At 40.3% G+C, this 15,215-nt stretch overlaps 1 protein-coding gene across 5 annotated transcripts in view; it reads right to left on the bottom strand.

Annotated features, from left to right (window-relative positions):
• The window catches only part of LOC138296696 (adhesion G protein-coupled receptor F5-like), a 1,100,568-nt gene that overhangs the window by 432,057 nt on the left and 653,296 nt on the right, over positions 1-15,215 (bottom strand). The gene's annotated exons all lie outside the window — the stretch shown is intronic.

Below are 15,215 nucleotides of genomic sequence, written 5' to 3'. Positions count from 1 at the left end.
ATTAGTATGTGCCTGCATGTATCAGTGTACACATGAGTGAGTCCCTCGCTATGTCATGGTATACACCAGTGTGTGCCTGGGTGTGTCAGCATATGCATTAGTGTCTGCCTGGGTGTGTTTGTCTGTACATCAGTGTGTGCGTGGGTATATGAGTATATGGATGAGTGTGTAACTGGCTGCCTCAGTGTATGTAGTAGTGTTTGTCTGGATATGCCGGTGTATGCATCAGTGTCTATCTGGGTGTGTTAGTGTCTCTATTGGAATATCCCTGCATGTATGAATCCACTGTAGGGGCCTGTGTTCGACCTCATGGTCACAGGTTCAAATCCCAGTTGGACCACTTAGCCTTGCATCCTTCTGAGGTTGATAAAATGAGTACCATTGAGTTGGGTAACAATAAACATCTGTTATTCAGCACCAAGATACCATTCGAGGTGAACATGTGGTTTTCAAATACACATATTATGTGTTCTGTTATGTTATGTATTAGTGTATAAATGAGTGACTACTTGGGAGTGTCAGGATATATATATATAAGTTTTCCTGGCTGTGTTAGTGTACACATAAATGTTTCCGTGGGTATGTTACTATATGCTTTAGAATCTATCTGGGTGTGTCACTGTCAGGATTAGTACATGCTTGTATGTATTAGTGTATAGAAGAGTGAGTCCCTGGATGTGTCAGGGTATATACTAGTGAACGCATAGGTGTGTGCCTGGGTGTGTCAGTATATGCATAGGTGTGTCCCTAAATGTGTTGCAGTATATATTAGTGTGTGCCTGGGTGTGTTAGTGTATGCATTTGTGTGTGTCTTGGTGTGTGACTGTATGCATCAGTGTTTGCCTGGTTGTGTTAGTCTATGGATATGTGTGTGTGTGTGTGCCTAGGTGTGCCAGTAAATATATATGCATGTTTATGTGTCTGTATGTATCAGTGCATATATAAGTGTGTTCCTGTGTATGTTAGGGTATATAGCAGTATGTGCCTGGGTGCGTAACTGTATACATTAGTGTCTGCATGGGTTTGTTAGTCTGTACATCACTACGTTGTTGGTTGTATGAGTGTATGGATGAGTGTGTATTTGGGTATGTTAGTGTAACCATCAGTGTTTGTTTGGGTATATTGGTGTATGCATCAGTGTCTGTGTGGGTATGTCAACAGACAGGTCAGAGTTTGGCTGGGTGTGTCAGTGTATGGATGAGTATGTATCTGGGTATGTTACTGTATGCATTAATGTGTGTCTGGGTATGTCAGTGTATGCATAAGTATATGCTTGGGTGTGTCAGTGTATGCAACAGTGTGTGCGTAGGTGTGCCAGTGTATGCATTAGTGTGTGCCTGGGTATGTCAGTCTAAGCATTAGTGTCTATCTTTATGTGCCAGTTTCTTGATTTGTATATGTCTTCATGTATGAGTGTATACATGAGTGAGTCTCTGGGTGTGTTATGATATATATCAGTGTGTGCTTATGTGTGTTTGTGTATGGATAAGTGTATGCTTGCGTCACTTACTGAATGCATCAGTGTTTCTCTGGGTGTGTTAGTGTATGCATTAATGTCTGACTGGCTGTTAACATATACATCAATTTGTGCTTGGGTGTATGAGTGTATGGATGAGTGTGTACCTAGCTATATAAGTGTATGCACTTCTATGTGCCTGGGTTTGTCAGTATATGCATCAGTGTCTATCTGGGTTTGTCAGTGTCTCGATTATTGTACATATAAGTGACTCCCTGGGTGTGTCAGGATATATACAAGTGTGTACCTGGCTATGTTAGTGTACACACATATGTTTTCCTGGGTATGTTAGTGTATGGATTAGAGTCTATCTGTGTGTGTCAGTGTCAGGATTAATATGTACCTGCATGTTTCAGTGTATAGATAAGTGAGTCACTGGATGTGTCAGGGTATATACCAGTGTTTGCTTTGGTATGTCAGTGTATGCATTAGTGTTTGCCTGGGTATATAGGGTTATGTGTGAGTGTTTACTGGGTGTGTTAGAAGTATTTCAATTACTGTGGTTTGGTGTATCGGTATAACTAACTATATGTACTTGGGCATATTTATGGACGGTCCATCAATGAAGAAAGATGCAATTAGTTACCTACGTTATTGCAATAAATAGATCCTTTAATCTGTGTAAAAAGATAGCAAACATAAATAGAAACTAAATTTTCATATTATTAGCTTATCTATTAAAACTTCAAAACCTCTAATAACAATGAAATTGTTAACAACAAGACACCAAAAAGTTATATTACTGTATAGCAATTACAAATATTAATTAGGCATGTCATGTTCCCTTGTCCACTGTTCTCAGCTTTTATACTTTTGCACTATAAATGAAGTGTGTATAGATACTCGTTCTTGAACAGTGGAGGGAAAAACAGTTGTATGGACCATAAACAAATCCCATAACTACATAGCACGTTATCTCAAATTAACATTACTAAGTATGACACTCGCTACAAATATTTACCAAACTTTCTTTTTTTTTTTTTACTTCTTTTTATTGAGTTTTTATCAGTATCCACCAAGATAACAAAAAGAAAAATACATTGCAATTCCAAACTGTCTTGAATAACTTCCCCAATGATTCCCAGAGGGAGAACTCTAAACAGATACAATGAGACTAGGTAGCTATGAAAATTCATGCAATAGGTGATTTAACCAAGAACAGATTTACCCATGATTGTCTAAAAAGAATTCGCCCCAGATCGAGGAAATCTTTTTACCACTTCCTATTCTGCTAGCATATCTAATTTCCTGATTTCTGACTTGCATCATTTTGCTCCGCCATTCTTGAGGGGTGGGAGATAACTCAGATTGCCAGTTTCTTAACAAGAGAGATCTGGCAACCACAGTGGCAATAAAAACAAGTTTCTCCCACCTGGGAGGGAGCCCTGCCTCTGGGTCGAAGCCTAAGCATGTCAACCAGATACTGGGAGTAATAATAACCTGATCCACAGTTGTTAGCATATTGAATATTCCATCCCAGTATTCCTGTATACATCAACATGTCCCAATCACATGTATCCAAACCGCCACCCCTACTGCTTTACAGCAAAAACAGAGATCAGGACAGCTGGGCACCGCACAGGATAAGGCTTGCGGGGTTCGATATAATAGCCATTTACTAAAAAAAATAATTTGATGCCAGTTCCCACCTCTGAGAACTGAGAAATGTAAGTGAATAATTCTCTCCCAGCACTCACTTGAAAGATCGAAGTCCTCCTGACGAGTCCATTTTCTTTGTGCCTTTGCCCCAAGATCAACCTTATCCCTGTCTAGCAATAGCCTTCTCCACGCCCCCGCACTCCTTATCCCAGGAGGATCTACCAATTCAGAGACTAACACATAGTTATTAATGATTAAATTGATATCCAGATCCCTTAGACTGTGTAGCATAGTATTATAGGATCCCACCAGAAGGAAATCATTTTTAACAACCATCTGGATATTTATGGGAGTTTGCCAGTTGTCATTGATGCGAAAATCCCCAATTTTTCTAAATCCTGCATGCCTCCACCTCCTTACTAAGTCTGCATTGAGCTGAGCGCCAGAGCGTAGCGTGAACTGTGTAAGAGGGATGCTGAGATGCAAATAGGGGATTGAATATTTTCAAAAAAAATCTGATCTTCTCTTAAAGAGCCATTTAAGCATCTTATAGCAAACCTTTTTTGGAGATTTTTAAAAACGTTTTGTGTTAAAATAGATGGAATGGCCGAGAATAGAAAGTTAAATAATGGTAAAACTGACATTTTGATCAATGCAATTCGACCTAAGATAGAAAGGGGGAGAGACCCCCATCGGGCAAGCAAAGCCTGAGTTTTCGAGAGCAATGGGGCATAATTAAGGTCATACAGGTCTCCTACATCGGCTGAAAAATAAATCCCAAGGTATCTCTTTGGCCTAGTATTCACCCAATGTCTTAATTCGGGGAACAGATTAGTAGAAGTGGTGCCACACAAAATAATATCGGTCTTACTCATATTAATCTGGTAGCCACCAATTTGCTCAAATTTGGCAAAAACATTAAAAGCCGCATCCTGGAAAGTACGTTCTTCATCTAAAAATATAATGATACCGTCAGCATAGAGTTTAATCTTCCCCATTGACTTTAGAGGGGGTTGAATCTGAATATTTTGTCTGATTTTAATGGCTAAGGGCTCAATGAAGAGAGCAAAAAGTATAGGAGATAAAGGGCAACCCTGCCGAGTCCCCCATTGTACTTGAAGTTAACCGACACACGCAGAATTAATAATAATATTGGCTTCAGAGTTTGAATACAACCTTTGAATTAGTGCAGAGACCTGAGAGGGCACATTATAGCTAGACAGTACTGCGAAGAGTGTATCCCATACAACCAAATCAAATGCTTTTTCTGCATCTACTAAAAGAATGATGGCAGAAATGTTATTAGAGGCGAAATAGTGAAGAGCCTCAGCCAAAACAAATGCATATTAGTTGCTAGTTGCCGACCAACTATGAACCTGCTTTGATCGGAATGCACCAGTTTACTGACGGCCGCGTTGAGCCTATTATCCAAAAGTTTCATAATAATTGTATAATCTGTATTTAGCAAAGAGATTGGATGATATGCATTAGGATTTTCCCTGTCCTTATTCTTTTTGGGAAAACTGACCACACTCCCTGAGTGCCAAGAATTGGGAATCTGTTGGCCCCTAAGTAGGCCATTAATTAAAGACAAAAAATCGTCAATGAATGCTTTAATGAAAGCTTTATAAAATTCAGCCGGAAAGCCATCCGGTCCACAAGCCTTCCCCGTAGGGAGGTTCTTGACAACTTCAAGGAGTTCTAAATTTGTGAACGGCTGTATTAAAGCATCGCTGTCTTCTTCTGTAAGACTGGGAATATCCAACTTCCCCAAGAATTCCTTAATAGACCTAGGATCAATATCCAGAGTATGGCTGTAAATTCGCCTATAACACTGTAGCATAATTTCATCCACAACTCTGGGGTCAGAGTGTCTAACCCCAGTGACAGGGCATCTCAAGGCATGTATGATATTACCAGCAATTCGATCCCGAGCCTGCCATGCTAAAAATTTACTCTCTTCATATACCTTTTGTTTATAAGTCTGATATCCTATATCAACCTTCTTGAGAAAATGGTTGGCCAGTGCCTTTTTAGCTAATTCAAAAGACTGTCTATTATTTTCCGAAGGGGCCTGTAGATAAGCAATTAAACACCTTTGCACTGCCTCTTCCAGAGCCCTGGTTTGTTTTCTCTGAGAAGATTTGTCTGCTGCCTCCTTGGCAATTACCAAGCCCCTGAAAAATGTCTTAAACGAATCCCAGATTATAGCCGGAGTTGAAGATCCCTGATTACGTTTGAAAAATTCACTTATTTCATCCTTAGAAATCTGCACCCATCCCTCATCTTGAAGAAGCTGCTGGTTAAACACCCACCTTCTAGTCTGAAACTTGGGGACTTCAGAATAAAGAGACACTTCTAGCACCAGGGATGCATGGTCAGATAAGCCAGAGTGCCGCACCGACTGAGTCTTGAAGCACAATGTTTTAGATATCAGAAAAAAATCAATGCGAGAGGCGCTTTTGAACCGGGTTGTATGCTCTCTCTCGTTGGGGGCATTCATTCTCCAAGGATCACAAAGCATCAATACTTTGACATAGTCTTTAAAAATTTGGCAACTCTAGGCTTACGTTGTTTCTTACCCATAACAGTGGTATCCAAAATTGGGTCCTGAAGAAAGTTAAAATCCCCTCCAACAATAATTTTACCTGATAATTGCAAAAGGGACTGAAACAATCCTACATAAGGAACTGGATCATCTAGCAGGGGTGCATAAAAGCTAAAGAAGACAAATCTTTTTTTGGCAACTAAACAGTGCACCCAGCACCATTGACCTTCGGGATTGCAAAGAATCTCAAATGGCCGTGCATTGAGGCCTCTAGCTAGAAAGACCGCAAAGCGTCTATGGGCTGCCGAGGCTGCCGCAACAACCTTGAAATTGGCCATCTTTTTAAACATGTGGAAGCCCGCAACTTTTTTAACTGGGTTATGAGTTTCCTGTAAAAGAATAACCGAGGGATTTAGGGCAGCTACCCTTTCTTCAATTACAGACCTTTTCCTCTGATTATATAACCCGTTGACATTCCAGGAAACTATTCTTAGTGAAGAATTCAACCTTGCCATTGAGTTTTCATAGAAGATCGCTGAGGAAATAAATGATCTAAACTTGGTCTAGTTAAGAACACCCCCTCTATAACCTTAACCATTCTGAAATATGCGTAGCTACTATTTAGTGTGGAAAACCCGGATCCTGCACCCCTTACAAACCTCCCCAACACCCACCCCCAACCCGCACCCCAACCCTTAGATAGCCGAAGCCTGGGGCCCTCCCGTCTGAGCAATCCGGGGCCACCCTCCACCCCGAACCCCATCCTTCTTTAATCTGGTGCCTTGGCCCTACACCATAGACTCGAAAGGACTGGAATATAAGTACCATAAAGACGCACTGATATACACTCTATGAAATCCATCTTTCTGAAGCAGCGTTTCCCCTCCCAGTGCAAAGTCTATCCTCCTTCCCCCCTCTCATAATCATATTTTCCTCTCCACCCCCCTACCCCCTCCCTCTGCCCTGACTGCTTCTGAATTGAATGCAACAAAGTCTTAGCAGCATCAACTGTATGAATTAAATTAGAATGTCCCTGAAAAAACACTTTAAGTTTAGATTGCTGTACAAGTCCTGCTGGAGCGCCGGCTTTTTGGAATGACGGAATCATCCCTTTCAATTCTCTCCTCCGATGTGTAGCCGCCAAAGACACATCTGAGAAAAATTTGAAGGTGAAATCGCCAGGGACCTGATGTACTTTACTCTTAATTGCTTGTTGAATGATGCGTTCCTTGACACGAAAATCACCAAAATTAACAAGGATAGTTCGAAGATACTTTGCATTAGGTGACTGTACTGCGGGAACCCGATGGGCCCCATGATGGTAAGATCCAAATGTTTATCCACTGGTTCTGAGAGAACATGCTTCAGGATAAGGTCCGAGATTAAGTTTGCATTAATGTGTGCCTGGGTGTATTAATGTATACATCAGTGTGTACTTTGCTGTATGAGTGTAGGGATGAGTGTGTACCTGACTATATTAGTGCGTGCCTTGGTATGTTAGTGTATCCATCAGTGTCTATCTGGGTGTGTCAGTGTCTCTATTGAAATATCCCTGCATGTATGAATCCACTGTAGGGGCCTGTGTTCGACCTCATGGTCACAGGTTCAAATCCCAGTTGGACCACTTAGCCTTGCATCCTTCTGAGGTTGATAAAATGAGTACCAATGAGTTGGGTAACAATAAACATCTGTTATTCAGCACCAAGATACCAAGTCTGTCCATTTTCGCGCCCCTCAGGGATTCCTGTAAATCTCAAGTTTGATCTGCGTGAAAGATTTACCAAACTTTCTTAACTCTATTTGTTAAATAATATATATATATATATTTTTTTTTTTTATAGTTTATAGTTTTAATGTGTATGAATCATAGTGGTAGGTGAAAATGCATATAAAAACATCACCCTTAGCATTCTGCATGATGTCATAAAATATAGTAAACCATTCAAGAGGAGTAGACTATATTAGTAGTGGTATTATTTTTATACTTTTCTAGGTGTTCTTGAAATAGAAGTTTAGCAGTATTCTGTTTTCTCTTCAGTAGTCCCTTATCCTGGTTTGTAGCTTATGGTTTGTGTTTCTAATTTACTGCTATGCCTGTTGTTTCCTTGCAAGAGTAACTAGATTCCAAGATTTGAATCCATTATAAAGACATCACTCCTGGTAGACCGGATGATGTCTTAACTTGTTGTATTAGAAGTCCCAGAACTGTAGTATTCAATGTTTTAAATAGTAATCCTTAATAGACCTATGGTTCGATAAACAGAAGGCAAGAATTAGGCAATGTATAGGGTAATCTCTGCTTGAATGTAAATTTGCTATCATTACACTCTGTCCATCCGGTTTTATATTTTAAGTAGATGTTCTGGTGTCCAGATATAACATTCAGGGTCAGATGATCAAAGCTATTTAGTGGTCGGAAGCGGTCCGATTTGCAGAATCTGGCCATTTGTGATCGCTAAAAAGCTGTCTGGCATGTTCCAAGTGCAAAATTGGAATTCGGTAACCTGTCACCGAATCGCAATTTGGTATTAGGAATGGGTGTGTTCGGGACATCCCTTCCTAAAACTGAATTGCAGTGGTATGATTGAATGTTTTGCGACTGAAATGCGGTCGCAAGACATTTGCAGGTTATCACCAACTTCACATTGGTGGTAACCCATTCGCAAATGAGAAGGGGTCTTCAAAGGCCCTCTTCCCATTTGTGAATGGCTGTAAAAGCATATTTTAAGAGCAGGCAGTGGTCCCTATGACCACTGCCTGCTCTAAAAATATGCTCATAGGGACCACTGCCTGCTTTTTAAAAAATGAACTAAACCTTAATTTTCTTTCTTTAAACGCATCCCGTTTACCTTTAAGGAAAAGGAGTTGCATTAAAAAAAAAAAAGATTGTTTTATTTAAAATCAATCACAGACATGGTGGTCTGCTAACCCCAGCACGCCACCATCCTTGTGACGTTTTGGGATTCCCAATGGGTCGCAAAGTGAGACCTACTTCATAAATATTAATGAGGTAGGTCTATTAGCGATCCACTGGGAATTGCAAATGTAGCTCAGTGAAGTTTTGAACATTTGGAATTGCGATTTCCTAATTGCGATTTGCATTGAATCACAACTACGAAGTCACAATTCCAAACATATGATCATCTGGCCCCTGGTCCTGCATAATAAATATTGGCTGTACAGGTATATTTTTTCCCCAAATTGAGATTTGCCAACTTAAAATTTAGTAATTTGAGTTTCTAATTTAGTTCCATCTGCATTACAACGCTGTAGCATTAAGATTATATACTTGCCAGTTTTTCTTATGTTCAAAGTTGATAGCTGACTGGCATTTTGTGCAGGTATTATTCTGGTATTATTCTGTGGCGCATCTTTAAACAATTTGTCAAAAATGACAGTTTTAGAGGCTGGTCGAGTCATTAAGATAAAATGTTCTGAATCCATTTCTGTTTTTGAAGAAAATGAACAATCATGCTGCCATGAGTAACTTAGTCCAAATAGGTCACCAATAGGTTCCATCTTTTCTTCTACGATACCAAGTAGGTCCATCAAGAATTCTTGTGCATCTTCTTGAGTATTTTGAGTGACAAGAACAGATCCAGTGCACATATCTGCAAGATCTCTAATAAAAGATGCAGAATATATTTTTGTTCTTTCACTGTATAAGCATTCTAACAAACTAAAGAGTGCAGAGCAAAATCTTTTATCCTTTTTCTGTTTAATTTCATGAACCAGAGTAGGTAGAGGGAATAGTGCAATGAGAACTACATTGGTATAACAGTTGACTACAGAGAACTGGTAACCTACAATTTCACCATCATTTCAGTGTTGTTTTTTGTGCAATACTTCTTTCTTGTATTTTTTCTTCTTTTTCTCAGGAATGTTACTATGATCCTTTAAAAGCATTTGTTTTGGTAAGAATGTAGGCTTTCTGTAAACTGGGTAATGCCCTACATGAAGACCATACAGACTTCTCAAGCGGTTATACACAATTACACAATTGGAATCAGCATTTACTCTAGCGTCATAAAACTCTATCAGATATAAACTGGACAAAGTTCTAACCCATGACAAAGCTACATAAGACATACCTTCTTTGAATACAGTGCTACCAATAATAATATTAATATTAATAAATGCTGCATCTGAACTTAGACCTTGAGACTTATATATTGTTACAGCACATGCTAGAGATATTGGAAACTGATTTCTCCGAATATACAAGTCTTTTACAAGTAAGAAATGTGCAACAGCCCTTGCTATCTGTTTTATACCTTCAAGATCATCACATTTAATTGCTAGGTAGTGAACCTCATTTATGTTTGGATCCAAAATGAAATCAATTATTTTACCCTTGGCTCCATTAATTAATCATTGTTCAACTTTTACATTATACCTCTAAATCAACATACAGTTCTTACAAACACATAAACACTTTTCCAATCCAGCAGTTTTAGAAACAGACTTTTCCAAAGAGTTGAGATTTGATTGTAGTTTTGTCACTCCTTGGTGTTCAATTTTATCAATTGATATTAATTCCAATATCTGTTCTTTCTCCAGGTGTAGAAATTCTTCATTGAAAGAGGTACATTATTTAAGAGTAGGCATACGACACACAATGAGTTTTCCTTGTTGAATGAATCCAAACATTAGCTGTGCTGCAGATGGTCTCAAAGTATATCTGATGCATGAGGCATGTTTCTAGTTAGATCTTTGTACTGGAAATTCAACCAAATGTTGACATTTCCAATGCTTCCTAAAGAATTATTGGGCATATTTATACTTATTTTGCGCCAAATTTGTGTAATTTTTTAATGTAAATTTGGTGCAAAACGAACTCCATATTTATACTTTAGCGCTAGACCAGTCTAGCGCCAAAGATATGGAGTTAAAGTAATTTTTTGGAGGTGGAAGTCTACCTTGCATCAATGAGATACAAGGTAGGCGTTCCCGTGCAAAAAATGACTCTATGGCCTTAGCGCCATATTTATCCCCGTGCTAAAATCACGCACAGGGTGGACGTAGGGGTCAAATAATGGTGCAAAGCTTGCTTTGCAGCATTATTTAACGCCTGGGTCTGGGCAGGCATTAAAGGATCTATGGGTATGATTCCATGGTCAGAGACCATGGAAAGAGCCCATAGGTGCCTTTCTCTGGCCCCAGGGACACCCACACCAGAGGGATACAGCAGGATGGGGGACCCATCCCAGGTAGGTCCCGGTAAGTATAATTAAAAAAAAAAAATCCCTCTCGGGTGCCCTAGCTGAGGCCCCCCGCATGGCACTGGCCCCAATGGCCATGCCCTGGGGACATTTGTCCCCTGGGCATGGCCATTGGGGTAGTGGGCATGACTCCTGTCATTACTAAACAAGCATTTGCAATGCAACGGGTCTCGCGTTTGCTCATGTTAGAGCTGATAGCATTGTAAACTCCTAACCCGACTTTTCACCTATCGGCAAAAGTGCATTTATGTACGTAAGCTGAAAAAGTACATTTAACTATGTAAAGCACTCGACTTCTGCCAAGCAAAATCACGCTAGTAAATTAGAGAAAAAGTAGTCCACGAGCCGGACAGAAAACAGCGAGCCTTGCATGTTTTCTGTACTTGGTCGCTGCGCTCGAGGAGGGCTAGCCACCGGAAAAGGCATGACATATGCATGCCTTCGACTAATGAAAGCAAGCAGATTTTAATAGGCAAGCCCACTAACCAATGAAAATCACTGACGTGACGTCGACAGGGCTCCGAGCCCTTTTCGAAACTCTAAAGCGTCTCGCTGCGATACGCACGCGCGAGCGCATGCAACGCAGGCTCAACCCTAAAAAGGAGCCATGTCCATGGGGGTTGTTCACCAGGAAATGACATTACTCTGCCTAGATGCAATTTTTTTGCCCGTAAACAGTGCAGCGCCATCATTCGGCGCAAATCTCTGGTTCCCCCTACACCTCCCCAACCCGCTTAGCGTTATTTACAATGACGCTAACTGGGCATTAGCGCAGCTAGTGCCATTCCTTAAATATGGCACCTGGCCGGCATCCAGGAATGGCGCTATACTTTTACACGCAAAACTGTGCTACCGCAGTTTTGCATGTAAAAGTATAGTATAAATCAGGGCCTAAGAGTTTCTGCACTTAAGAATGTCTTAAAGACAAGAGCCCTCATTACAACCCTCTCGGTGGTGGTTCAACTGCCGCCAATGTGATGATCTGACCGCCACATTACGACGGTTGCGGTAGCATCGTGGTTAGACTGCCAGCACCGCCACTTTACTGCCACAGAACGGACTGGCTGTGCTGGCGGTCCTAATCAGCCAGAGTGTGCTGCAAGCAGCGCTGCCCTGGGGATTACCACTCCGCTCTCTATAAACAGTTTCATGGTGGTAGCACTGCAGGGGGTGCCGGGGGGGCCTGCCCTGCCCATGCACTTAGTATGGGCAGTGCAGGGGCCCCCTTGGCCAGCCTCGTTGCGATGTTCACTGTCTGCTTTGTAGACAGTGAACATCACAGTGGGTGCTGGTGCACCCTACCCACTACAGCATTGGCACCAGCCTGATTACGAGCAGGAGACACTGCTGTAGGCCGTTTCCCACAGGGCCAGCGGGCGGTAACTCTGTTTCCGCCCGCTGACCCAGCGGTAAACTCGTAATGGGGCCCGCTGAGAGGTGGCAACCTGCCCGCCGGGACTTTGGCAGACGGGCTTTTCCATCCGTCAAAGTCACATTCGACCCTAAGCTGTCCTTTCAGTTGGGTAAGTTGTAATGAATCACCAAAAACAGTTCGATGTTTTCCTATAAAAAGGACATCATAGTCTGCCTTCAATATCTGTGGCATTCTTAAATATACAAAGGCAAGTTTAGAGCTTGAGATCATGCTCACCTCATTGATGATTAAAAGTTTACATTTCTTCAAAACTCTGGAAACTTTGTAACAAGCTTCTCCAGATAACATTTGGTACTCTAGTTTATTGTTGTGTTCAACAGGGAGCATAAGAAGACGATGTAAGGTAATTTCTTTGATGTTGTGTGCAGCTAATCCAGTGGAGTGTGTTCCTACACACAATCAATAGAATCTGTGGTCTTCTCTAGATAGGTGGTCAGAACTTTTATTAAAAGTATTAAAAAGCTTATTCCACTTCCAGCTTGTCCACTGATATACAAAAGAATTGGTTGAAAACTTGAACCCTTACATTGATGGTTTTCATGAAGGAATCCATGCTCTATTTTTTCTTTTTTTCCATGTCTATTTCTTTCTGCTCATATTGATTGTTCTACTAACTGTTTAAAGTCAACATTTTCTTCTCTTGCTTGTTGCATTGCTTTCTATACTTCATTCATTACTATGGCAGCTTCATTTTTGATAATTGGCTCTCCAAGAGGATCATGACTGAGAGGTGCAGGATTCTGGCTGCTATGTGAACTTTCCTTTGCTATCTCAGTAGCAATTGTTTCTTCTTGTTCAATTTCTTCATTTAACATTTTCAGGTAGTTGGGAAATATTGGACACTGAATTCTGTCGTTTGCAGCATTGAAAGAATCTTCATAACAGTCATAGTGTCCAAGTAAGTCTGTTTCACAATGCAAGGTTTGAATAGCTGGAGAAGTGCTAAGTAGAAAAATTCCTTTTTCTCAGCAATTTGATAAGTACGTTTTCTATGGCTGATTAAGTTACCTTTTGCATGCCAAATTAAACAACCGTTGTAACCAAGTACACCAGTGGTTCCCAATCTGTGCGCCGCGGCTCGCTGGTGCGCCATCAAAACTAGCCAGGGGCGCCGCTCACAGTTTGGGAACCACTGAGCTATTTATAGCCCTTGGGCCAGTTCGTACAAAATAAAACTACTCCGTTTTAGCAGCTCTTTTTAAATTTTGTCCTTGAGCACCCTCTGGTGGTTAAACACAACTAAAGGGATTCTACATTTCACAATATTTAAACAGTTATGTTATAACTACATAAAAATGAGACCTGCCCATTTTACTAGGGTTACCGTCAACCAATATTTTCCCCTTACTAAAAAACCCTATGCATGCTGTAATTAAACAACTGTTACATTTTTATTTTTTACAGTTATATATAGAATTACAATACCTTCATTGGCGTCATCCCAATTCTTTTCAGGGAGAAAAATGGATGTAGTCCCTAGGCCAGGCTTACATCCCCCACCCGCCAACAAAAAGTAACATAATGGGGAGCCGCAGCCAGTGGCCAATAGATCAAGGGAGCCGTGGGTCGAAAATGTTTGGGAACCACTGAAGTACACCATATTGATCTTCGTCAATGTTTTCCAACACATTATTTTTGTATCTATATTGCTGCAGAATTTTATACAGGCAGATATTTTCTAGCTGTGGTCTTCTCCTTGGATAGTATGTATCTAACATATTTGTCTTTACAATATCTGTACTCTCTAGATCAAACTCTGCTAGGTACTTAATTCCTGCTAAAGATTTCAATACTCTGTTTCATGTGTTAGCGAGGCCTAGACTAACCCAAACATTTCCCCTAGACTTTGAGAACAAGCTAGCTGAACTCAATCTGTCACAACATTGAAAAGAACTTATCTCCCTATGTGATAGCATTTTCAAGTTAAAACTGTACAATTTCTGCAGTAGAGATTTTTCTGCAGCAATCGCCTACCACATTTCCTTTATCTCTGTGTCCTCTGACTTTGTGATTTATGAAGTGTCATAGGTAAAAACAGAAATGGAATGGTCAGCAACAAACTGTATGTCCATATTTGCATTCCATAATTTCAGAATGACAGGATCATAATCATTAATATATTTGGAAGCCTCTGTTCTTTTCAGATTATGTGTATTTTTTTATGATTTTCTTGTCAGTGTGTGTCTCACTGCAGATAAAAAGCTGTTCACTCTTCCTTTTGCAATGCTAGGCATTGGAAATCCAAAACAGCACCTTGTATAAAAGTTTCCTTTAAATCTGCATCATCAGCAGCAAAACTTGCCACATCTATGTTCTTGGAACCATAGAAATTGCTGTCACAACAATTTGTTATTATTCCCATCTGGGATACTACATGTAACATACTGTTCTATAAAAGACAGTACACACTCATCATTATCATTACCAAATTGTGGTGCATTCTTCATCCATAGGAGCATGTGTATAGCAGCATACAAATAACAGAGTTCTCCTGCTGTCTTCAAATAGATATTGTTAATGTTACAGTTTACTTCTCTTAAAATTGAAGTAAATCAACCCATGTATTCTCAGCACAACTAAGTGTCACAAACCAAGTAGGTGGACCTAAGTTTTGAAGTATACGTTTAAGTACAACATAATGACGGTACCAGGATTTATCAGTGCCATGTTGACATACCATTAAATTAATTAAGTTGTACTCCAAATTTCAATCCTTCCCTTGTATTGTATCAACAAATTCCCTTGCAGAAAGATTTTGCAGATTAACTCCTGTTTTAAGAAGATGATTGATAGCAAAAGAGAGTCCTGACAAGTCACTCTCAAAAACAGATGGAATATATAGGAAATACATTGACGAAACCTAGGATCCCCTGAATATAATCTTGTTGACCTATA

Source organism: Pleurodeles waltl, chromosome 5 (genome assembly GCF_031143425.1).
Source record: "Pleurodeles waltl isolate 20211129_DDA chromosome 5, aPleWal1.hap1.20221129, whole genome shotgun sequence".
Classification (NCBI taxonomy): domain Eukaryota; kingdom Metazoa; phylum Chordata; class Amphibia; order Caudata; family Salamandridae; genus Pleurodeles; species Pleurodeles waltl.
The sequence above is the reverse complement of the archived record's forward strand: the minus strand, read 5'-3'. Positions and strand labels throughout refer to the sequence as shown.